Below are 11,612 nucleotides of genomic sequence, written 5' to 3'. Positions count from 1 at the left end.
ACATTCCACTGGTGTTACTATCACTAAAGATAATATAAAAGGAAAAAAGGTACAAGGGAGATGAAGATAAAACATTAATATTTTGTGTGTTGAGTATTTGTGTAAATACAATGGGGGGTTTCACGGGATGGGTTTACAACCCAATAAAAGGGTAAGGCCTTTGTTGGATATAAAGAAGGCAGAAAAGGAGGAAATGAGGGAAATGCTAGGCAAAATAAGGAAATCCGCCTATTGTGATTTGAGCAATGAAGAGTGAGCTCCAAATAGGAGAAGGAAATATTTATTAAGACTTTCAGCATAAAGTGGGGTGGGAAAAAGAGCTTATGTACGGGAAGGGGAATGGTAAAAATGCTTTTGTTTGAGAAACATTAGGCATGTTGAAAAGGCATAATGAATTTATATTAAGAATAGTAAAATGTGTGTGTAATCCAGCTTGGTGTGACCACAAAGAATGACGATAAAAATAGTAGTGTGCACCAAGGCACGAGATGTAAGGAAGGTGAAAGCATGCGACCAAAAAGAAAAGTTAAGAGTTTGGCAATTTTGGCATGGGAACTGTTGCTACACACGAGAGAAAATAGTGTCCATCCATTTGTGGGTGTATGGAGGAGGTAGCGATAGTGAGACAGAACATCGAGGAGGGGGGTGTTGGTTGCTCCCTTGGCATGCCTGATAACTTTCAAAGTCCAAACCAAAGGATAAGATGGGCATAGGAGCATAAGCCTGTAAGGACGAGAGTATTGCATGATATTAAGAGGAGGAGAATGTAAGAATGGGGGATAATAGAGGGTGAAGAAGCTGCGACGTCTATTTTGGAGGTGGAAGAGGATACAGGTGTAGCAATAATTATCACGGGAGTGAGATTTTTGAGAATATTTTATCATGGGAGTGAATCTAAATAATTCTGTGTGATGCATGGTTCATGTGTGAAGCATGGTAGTGAATGATTTCCATTTGTTAGAATTTTTTTTGTGATGAGTGATTCCAAATTAAATGTGATCTAACATTGTGGACCATGTTGAGTATAGATCATGAGTTTGGAACAACAAAGGTGGACATTGGACGCAATTATCTAGCCGAGAACATGTGTGCTAAATTTTTGATTTTGTATGGTTTGGCCCATTGTACATATGTTGGGCGAGGTTTATTTTTTATGAGATACTTTAAAAGCATTAGACTAAGGTTCAATTTTGTAAAAGCCCAATTTCAAAAAAGCTATGCTATTTATGGCTCCAAGGGCTAAATTTATAAATATGGGAGTGGAGCCACAGGCTCGGAGGGGAGGAGAGATTGCACCCTCGGAGGGGAGGAGAGGTTGCACCCAATCTTGTGTTCTTTGATTTGTATGCTCTTGTTTTATGCTATAGTGATTATGGTTCATTTCTTCTATTATTCAATTTCTAGAATATTTTAATCTCCATGTGGATGTTGGATGTGCTTGAAGATCAAGGACAAGAAAAGAAGATCAAGGGCAAGGAAAGAAGGTAGAAAACCACAAGTGGATTTGGATTTGCACTAAACTACCTCTTCATTTAAGAAAAGGGTTTTTTGAATCTCTCAACCTTTCCAGAATCTCTCAACCTTTCCCTAATCCAACGGTACGGATGGGATGAGCAAGAGGAGGAGCATTAGAACCCACAACAAGATTGTAAACTAGTAGCAGTGTCTGATTTCTATAATGGATGGATATTGGGAGTTTCTTAGTCAATTTATGGTTAAAAAATCAAATCTTTTTTTTCTCACAGCCATTATTGGATTTATTGGAAATTAATTAGAAGACTCAAAGCATAAAAATTTCTCACAGCCATTATTGGATTTATTGGAAATTAAGTAGAAGACTCAAAGCATAAAAATTTCCCCTCCACAACTCGGCGACGGGCGCAAGTCTCTATGGGGAATTATTTTCTTTTCCCTTCATTCGCAAACTGCGCGGGATGCACATGCTAAATTGTTTTTTTTGGGGGGGCTGGCCATCTGTGCGCAGCTGGACTGTACTGTTCGACTAGGTTAGTGAAGCTTTTGTTTTACAAAGCTTTAATAAGCTTTGCAAAAGATTAATATAATCTAAAATTTATTTAAAAAAATAAATAAGAAAAAGAGAGGCAACAATTTCCTTGTGATACGCTGGGTGCCTGGTTCGTAGCTGTGGAGAAGTTTTTTTTTTTTAAAGCTTAGCTTGGTAAGCAATATCATAAGCCTTTAAAAAAAAGAAAAAGACCAAAGCTTTATACTATAAGCTAATAAAAGATTTCTAAAAGCCTATATTCAAAAGCTTTCAAAGATCCCAAAGAAAGCAAGATAGTTTAAAAAATAAATAAAAACAAATCTCATCAAGTGGACAAGGGGTTTTTGTTCTTCGACATTTTTTTCCGACTCTTTTGAAGACTCTTCAACGAGTTATTATTCGGGTTTGTTATCGACATCAAGGCATTATTGGATTATTATTTTTATTCTTCGTTGGATGCCATCGACTTCAAGCGCTTCAACAAGATCCTTCTTTCCAAATACATGCAAGTCAAATAAGTTTCCTACCTTTTCTATTTTATTTATGCATTTCCATGATATTTTACTTGTTTCTTCTACAATGGAAATATATCCACAACCACCTAGTATCCAAGATCAAGTAAACGTACTTCAAGCTCAGTTGTTGAGTGAGAAAAGGTAAAGAGAAGATTTTGAGTGGAAATTTACTCGCAAGAAGCAAAGAAGTGCATATTCCGAATCTGATTCTTTGGATTCTGACGAGGACCCTATCCAAAGGACTTTGCGAGCTACTCTCAAAGCTCAAGAGTCTCGAAAGGGACACAAAATCAGCAGAAAGGCCTTTACTTTTTAGGATTATGATGGCAAGAAGGATGCACATGTCATACTCACATGGTTGAGGTAGTTTGATGATTATTTTTCTGAAAAAAAGTTTTCTGAGAAGGATAAGGTGAAATGTGCTACTAATCATTTGATAGGCAATGCAACTCTTTGGTGGAATGTTATTAGACAAGAAAAACACAAACCAAAGTCATGGAAAGAATTCCAAAAGATGATCGAAAGGATTTCTTAACTTTGCCATATAAAAGTAAAGCCAGACAGCAATGGGATATTTTTAGATAGCTCGAAAAGGAGAACATATCAGTGTATGTTGACAGATTTCAGCAAACCTTATTGTAACTCCAAGCTATAGAGAAAGTGCGTGAAAAAGAGCAAAAGAGAAAGTTCATAGCAGGTCTGAAATCAATTATTAGAGAAAAAGTGAACATGTTTCATCCTCGTTTCCTTAGCAATGCCATCTCTCTAGCAACAAACTACGAGAAGAAAAATGAATTTCCGAGAGATACTACAGTGACAAATTCTCATATTCCTCAGTTTTCTTGATCTAAACATTTTGAGAAGTGTCAGCTCAAAGATAAAGCAGACAAGGACAATGGTTCATAAGTGAATGGGAAGAAAAATAAAATTGGAAAGAAGACCAACAATGGAGATCGAAAACCTCGTGTGATTACACGCTACAGGTACTACAAAGAAGGACGTTATGCATACGAGTGTTTAGAAAAGACAGAATCAAGTTGTGGTCGTGAACGTGGTTGAAGACAAAGACAAAGGCGACCAACCTAAACAAGAGGGTACTCCCAATCATGATTTCTACCACTAGAGATGTAAACCTAAAACTCATACTTATATATTGTTCAAAAAAAAACTATAGTTCAATTCAAATATATTGGTCAAGATAGTTCAATGATTGATATGTAATCTCTACACACACGGAAGAAAATACATATTAGACCATTCATTATCAGGGCTTGAGTGAACTAGCAATGATGCACATATGCTTTTCGACTGATCACCAAAGAATATATGTAACTTATTGTTATTTCACATTCAACCTTTAAACTTTAATATCTCATATAAAACATTTTCTTCAAATTAATCTCTTTTCTATTTCAAATAAGGTTAACTAAGTGTCTGTGAAAGATACTTGTGTTGGTGTGTATGAGAGATACTTGTGTTAGTGTTTGTGAAAGATACTTATGTTAATGTCTTTGAAAGATACTCGTATTGGTACATGTGAAGGATATTCTTTTGATGTCCATGACAGATAATCTAAGTGATATTTATTTGTGACGGATAACTTATCACAATCTAGTGTTGAGAGGGATTCTATCTCTGACGGATATTATATCCTGACTCTCTTCACTCAAGCAAGAGGGATGTTAATTTATTATTGGGGGTAACCTAATAAGTGAAAAGAATATCTTGGGTGACCCAAGTGTGATTAAAGAATTATTTGGTTGTGAGTGAATCCAATGTGCCATGTGTGACAAATGTAAGAAATGTGTGAGTGAACCGAATCTGATTCTTTAGAGAGTGACCCTAGTTGGTTGTGAGTGAATCCAACAAGTTGCTATGAGAGATATGTGGTATACTCTATGAATACGTGTGATGCATATGAAAACATTATGAGTCAATCCAATGTAGGAGTTTGATTGTGAGTAAATCTGATCAACTCTAAGACATGTGTGACGCATGCAAAGATTATGAGAGTTTGATCGTGAGTGAATCTGATCAAGTCTAAGACATATGTGATGCATGTGAGGACATTGGCAATGAATCCAATGTGGAACTGATTAATATGTTTGATCACTTGTGTGTGCTGATAGTAGTTACAACCGAGGACGATTGTATTCTCAAAAAGGAATCCAATGTGGGAATGATTAATGTGTTGTGTGCTGATAGTTACAATTGGGAAATGATTGTCTTCTCAAATAGGAGGACTATCACAGGAGTGAGATTTTTCAAAATATTTTATCATGGGAGTGAATCCAAAAAATTATGTGTGATGCATGGTTAATGTGTGAAGCATGGTAGTGAATGATTTCCATTTGTTAGAATTATTTTTGTGAGTGATTCCAAAGTAAATGTGATCTAGCATTGTGGACTATGCTGAGTATAGATCTGAGTTCAGAACAAGCAAGGTGGATATTGGACGAGATTATCTAGTCGAGCACATGTGTGCTAAATATTTGATTTTATATGGTTTGTCCCATTGTACATATGTTGGGAAAGGTTTATTTTTTATGAGATACTTTAAAAGCATTGGACTAAAGTTTAATTTGTAAAAGCCCAATTTTGGAAAAGTTATGCTATTTATGACTCCAAGGGCTAAATTTATGAAAATGATTTAAATATCGCGTGTGGGAGTGGAGCCACACACATCGGGGGGGGGGGGGGGGGGGAGGGGAGATTGCACCCAATCTTGTGTTCTTTGATTTTTACGCTCTTGTTTTATGCTAGGGTGATTATGGTTCATTTCTTCTATTATTCAATTTCTAGAATATTTTAATCTCCATGTAATATAGTCTTGTATCAATAATGAATTATAAGGGGAGAGGGGGGGTGTTGTGCATGGGTAGTACATATATGGGGATTGATCAGATTCCAAAATTTGAATGCATGCAGAAGGAGTTGGATCCCATACGTCAAACAATGTGGTGCAATTTTTACACTTTTTGACTTGCCACCATAAGATGGCCTTATGTTCACTTGCAATTTTTGGCTAGGGAACATTTCAAGGCACATTAAGTTTGGCTATGATTCCATAAAGTGTCCCTTCTCTCACTCCCCCTCGCATGCAATGTGACCTTTTCATCTATTTTGCAATACATTTGGTATTAGACCACACTCCAAATGTAGGCCATCATGATCTTTCACCTTGTTTTCCATTTTTGTCTATACTTTGTGCCTTAGAGCCATGTCCCTTGGGGACTTCCAACGCATTAGCCTAATGTGTTGTAGAAAATTGAAATATATGTATGTATGTATGGATAGCTAGCTAGCTAGGTAGATAGATAGATAGATAGATGTATAGATAGATGGATGGATGGATGGATGTATAGATGGATGGGTAGCTATCTAGCTAGGTAGATAGATACATAGATAGAGAGAGAGATAGGTATATAGAGATAGAGAGAGGGATCACTAGAAAAAGAGAGAATACTAAGTAATGCAAAAAAGGAGACAACCATTGGTCAATAGAAATATAAAATTCAAAGTGCTTGATGTGGGGGTACTATTCAAAGCTTGGCAAGAATCTAGGGAAACTGAAGCTTGTAAATAATTTTTGGAAATGCCCTAAGTGGTAGTTCAAATTTAAATTTAGCTCATATAAATTGCCCTTGTGGTAGTGACTGTTATTAACAAGGACACATGTCAGATAACTCTTGTAGAGTTTTGAGACACATATGAAATTATCCTCTGGACTAAAGAAGCTCAAATATTTGCAACTCAACTACCAAGAAAGCAAGGTATATAAACAAGATTATAACATGTCTACCATTGAGTGTAGCCGTGAAGAAGTGAACATCTAGAGAATAAGAACTCAAATCTAAGTCCTAAACAAGAGTTTATTTGGACTATAGAGGGAGAAATGTGGAGAGTTTGGTTCAAGTAATATTAAAATGGCTTGAAAGTGCTATAAAGGGACTTTTATCAATAGCTATTGGTGCAGGTTGGCCTCACGCATTGTACTTTAGGGTGAGGATTTGATATGGATATGTGCTCAATTACAACATGGAACACCTTTGAACACCCCATGTTGAAACAACTTTTAAGGAAGGTACATGGTTGTCCACATCGACTCACATGATGTGCTTGTACACCAATATTGCGTGGAAATGTTGAAATGTGTGAATTAAGGTATTTTCTACTTGGCACATCTAGGATCTTAGATGCATGTTTTGGAAGGCACAAGAGAACTGAGTTAAGGATATACAAATTGAATTTTGTCAAAGTTATGTGAGTGGTTTGGAATGGGCTTAATGATTCAATTGTAGATTAAGGGGAGGTGATGGCTAGCTGAAGGTGCACTTGTGTGTCTGTTTGTGTTTGTGTGTGCATGCAAGCGAGAGAGAGAGAGAGAGAGAGAGAGAGAGAGAGAAGAAGAAGAAGAAGAAGAAGAAGAAGAAGAAGAAGAAGAAGAAGAATATGATGATGGATGATGAAGAAGAAGAAGATGAAGATGAAGATGAAAAATGGGACAAGAGAAATTGAAGAGAAGGGAGGCAGGCACTAAGAGACATGATAGAGAGAAGGAGAACATTGTAGCTTAGAAGTCCATTAAAAGAATTACTTGAGCTGCCTAATCATTTTTATCAAATTATAGTGCAATAATTTTGAAACTAATATGGCCTACACTAATTACTTGCCACCAAAAACAAAGAAAGAAGATAAACATTTATGATATATTATGGTGCTATACCCAAGATATCACAATCTCCCACCATGCTTGTAAGAAATGAGCATGGAATTATTTAGAGAGAGCCTCATGTGGCAAGAGTTTAGTTGAGTATCTAGACTCTCACTTATTCATATGGGGGGGAGAGGAACCTTATAAAGGTGAGGCTTAAGACTTGTATTGATTATACATTTTCCCATTTAACTTATACTTGGTTCCTACAGGCGGTCCATCTTGATGATCAGTCATATGCACAATTTGTCCCTTTGATTCTCCTATGAATGGACGCACATTAGGAGGAATGACTATTGCTGGGAAAAACACATGGCCAGAAATCTTAGACCTCTTTGGGGAGCTACTATATATAGTGAAGCCATAGTGTGCATGTTGTTTATCTGTTTTCTTGTCTACATCAATCTCAATGTTCCACTTCAAGGTTGGTCCACTCCTTGGCTCCTCACTTACTTCCATGCTTATCTCCACACAACCGCGTGGACGATCATTCCATTGATCAAAACGCACAGGAATATTGCGCATAAGAAGATTGAGAGCAGTATTCCCCATTGCAAACTCTTCCTTACAACACTTTTGAACAAGATCCCTAAGTTTCTCCGCACCATCTTTTAAAGTTGGCACTTCTGCATCCCATTTACTTGCTTTGAGCTTCGTCTCAGTAGCCACACCCAAGACTTCTTGCTCGTCCGCGACTTGTAGTGTTGCCATTGTAGACCTATAACCAAGTGTTTGTGTTAAGGACATGCTTAACAACATGTTTAATACCCAAAACATGAAAGAATGCAGACAACAAAATATTGGTACTCTTGAAGTCACATATTGAGAAATTGATTCTTACCGGGTGTACTAAATGCTCGAGGGATTCACTTTAAGAATATATGTATTAGCATGAGAGCTCAAAAGAAGGAATCTTTTTATTCATGTTTTGTACAGTAATATATTTACAGAAGGGTGTACTAAACGCTCGGGGGATTCAATTTAAGAATATATGTACTAGCACGAGAGCCCAATAGAAGGAATCTTTTTATTCATGTTTTGTACATAAATATATTTACAGACGGCGGGTGCATATCAAGCATAAAGATTACAACTTATAAAGGAAGAGGGTGAATTCTAATCATGCGAAATACACAAATAAGGGCTTTAAATGTATAGGCCTTGAATGCACTTGATGTATACGATTTTTATATAGTGATGTCCTTGAGACTAAACATGCGTATGTGTATATGTGTGTGTGCGCGCATAGTGTGGTGTGATAGCACCTAGGGTTGGCCTAGCCCTGATTCAGATTGTGGAAATGTAGACCTCTCTTCGACTTTCTAAAAAGAGTCATTTATTTCAAAATTGAGATACATGAATGTGGTCGTAGCGGCCACCCCATACCCACACATGGGATGGACGATGCTCCAAGACTAGAGCGGGATTGTGAATCCTCATGCTTGCAACATGAGAGGATGACTTTTATGTCAAAACACGAGAGCATCATGCTAGCGTACATAGTCTCGCATGGCATCTGTCTAGCTATCCTTAAAATGCGCCTTTTTTCGATACATTATGAAAGCAATAGTAAACCACCTAGTATGCGTGTAAATGGATTGTTGGGTGTGTATGCGGGATAGACAATCCACATGTCAAACCCGTGGTCTATTCCTTGATTGAGAGCATTGCGGTATTCTAACAATCCATGCCACTCTTTTTTTTGAGTGAAGCATATTATTGGTAATTACTCTACGAGTTTTCGAAGACAGCGCATCCACACAAGCCTAAGGGCACCGAATGGTGTTTTAAGAATTTAACCCCATAACCTTTGCTTACCAGGCCTAGTCCTCCTTCTGAGATCTCTTTCTCACTCTCACTCGCACAGGCACGTGCACACACACACTCTCTCACACACACACATTCACTCTCTCCCACACTCACACAGACACGTTCACAGGGGCAGGTGCGCGCAAAACAGACAAAGCGCGCTCTTATGAGATCTCTCTCTCACACACACTCTCTCTCTCTCCCTCTCTCTCACACACACACACCACAACTGCAGGTAAACAGAAAGTACGGACCTAGTGCTCCTGCTTCAATGTGTGTTATCAGATGAATGAAAGTCGCCTTATGGTCCCTTTATATAGAAATCTCGTCTCCTACATTCCATCTGCCCATGAGGTCTTCCTTTTGCCCATGATTATTCCCTTGTGCATGGAAGTTATTCCTTTTTTGCCCATGATTATTCCCTTGTGCATGGAAGTGGAGAAGGTATTCTCTTTACAAAAAGTAAACCTTGTCACATTGTAAGGTCCTTAAGTCACTCCTTCATTCCCACGAGATGCCCATCAAAAATTACATTGACATGCCCACTCATGTTCCGTGTTTAAGAGTCACCCATGCTCATATAAAAAATCATAATTGCAGCATTTTGATGTAATTTTTGATGGGCATGTAGAATTTTCACCCTTACTTGATGGCCAAAATGCTCGAAAACAAGCATGGTGGCCGTCAAAATGCAACTATTTACCCACTTTGTCAAAATGTCGAGATTGGATTGTTACCATACACATATGTAGCCGTGCTTTTTGGTGAGCACCTGTGTCATCCAAACAAGATTAATTTTAAGCACCTTAATAACAAATCCAATGGTGTGTGTTTATAAGTTTGGACCTACTTTGTACCGCCTCAGGTACCAAAAACGTAGCGTCTAGGAAACAAAGAATGCAATCTTTACAAATTAAAAAATTAGGCATGCACATTTTTATAATGATTTTTAGGAATTATGCCATCACTTTAATATATGTAGAGAGCAAATTTTAATCTAAGTAGGTGAAATGATTTGTAGCAACTTTGTTAGAGAGGTAGATTTGAGGAGAGAGAGAGAGAGAGAGATTCATTAAAGGTATGACTCCATTTTCAAAAGTAAACGACTTTGCAATTTGGTCTACATATGTTTTGGTTTAATCGTGCTTTAGGTCAAGTTTTATTTAATTTGATTGGAAGATTTCATGTGTAGGTAATGTAACTTTCAAATATTTTTCACTTTAAAAATCACCTTTTTTGTTTCAATTGAGGTATATGTGCCACTAACTAGCCTACAAAGGTCCAATTCTCCTTTGCAATAGTGTCCTTCAAGCTAGTTAAAATCCAAGGAGAAAATTTTATGGCAGAGACAAAATAGCACTAAGGAAAACTCCCTTCTTTATTTAGTTTGTAAAACGAGGAAACTGACATGGTCTTGGACTATCTTACATGTTATCAATACATCTAACTTCAAAACCAGATATTTTAAAATACATGTTCACTGAGATCTCTACCCTCTTGCTGAGATCCAAAGACCTCTCACATATAATCAATGGCTCTACTATAACAAGGGGTAGAGCAATGCTCATTAATACCAATATAAGTGTGTGCTTATTTGATCTTTGCTTCTTGTGCTTGGACTCTGTAAAGGAGTTTGCAAAAGGGGAGGTGGGAGAAAGGTGTGAGCAAATGGGACTAGATGGTAGATGAGGTAACATGGAAGACTTTGCCAAAGCACCATGTAAGATTCCTCCCCCACCCCCTTTTTGATGTCTAGTATCTTTCCCTGTAATCAATCCCTCTTCAGAAATATAAAGACCTTGTTTCTATCTGTTTTAGCCTAGAGAGAGAAAAATATTCTAGAGAGAGAATATTCAGATTTTGAATATTTTTGGATAGAAAAATATCTCTTCTAATTCAGATGAGTTCCCCTGAAACAGAAATTCAAAAAGAATTTTCCAATGTGCAATTGGAATTAATTGAAAATAGCTATAAAGAACCTTAGCCTAAGGGTCTAGATTTTCAGAAATCTTTAGACTATGGTCCAATTAAGGTTCCTATGGACCAATAGCATCAATCCATGTGTAGGGAGGAGATAAATCCAACTTGTAAAAAGAAAATACCCAAAAATGAGTAAATGCTCACATGAGGTGAAGAGTTGAAAATGTACAAGGTTTATTAGTAAAAAAACTATGAGCAATATTAAAAGTATGACATATGTAAGGAAGAGGAGTTCTTTAAAGGAGGTGCATATTTCACATAAGATGAAGAGTTGAAAATGTACAAGGTTTATTAGTAAAAAATTATGAGCAATATTAAAAGTATGACATATGTAAGGAAGAGAAGTTCTTTAAAGGAGGTGCATATTTCACATAAGATGAAGAGTTGAAAATGTACAAGGTTTATTAATAAAAAATTATGAGCAATATTAAAAGTATGACATATGTAAGGAAGGGGAGTTCTTTAAAGGAGGTGCATATTTCACATAAGATGAAGAGTTGAAAATGTACAAGGTTTATTAGTAAAAAACTATGAGCAATATTAAAAATATGACATATGTAAGGAAGGGGAGTTCTTTAAAGGAGGTGCA

The 11,612-nt window shown here is 36.9% G+C and overlaps 1 long non-coding RNA gene across 1 annotated transcript; it reads right to left on the bottom strand.

Moving 5' to 3' along the window:
- Positions 1-7,210: 7,210 nt before the first annotated feature.
- Positions 7,211-9,377, bottom strand: LOC147609270 (uncharacterized). Its single transcript, XR_015264217.1, has 2 exons — positions 9,298-9,377; positions 7,211-7,952 (listed from the first exon to the last, which is right to left on the bottom strand). It is a non-coding gene; the product is annotated as an uncharacterized LOC147609270 (long non-coding RNA).
- Positions 9,378-11,612: the final 2,235 nt, after the last annotated feature.

Source organism: Cibotium barometz, chromosome 51, assembly GCF_041138505.1.
Source record: "Cibotium barometz isolate CiBa-2024 chromosome 51, ASM4113850v1, whole genome shotgun sequence".
NCBI classification, from domain to species: Eukaryota; Viridiplantae; Streptophyta; class Polypodiopsida; order Cyatheales; family Cibotiaceae; genus Cibotium; species Cibotium barometz.
The sequence above is the reverse complement of the archived record's forward strand: the minus strand, read 5'-3'. Positions and strand labels throughout refer to the sequence as shown.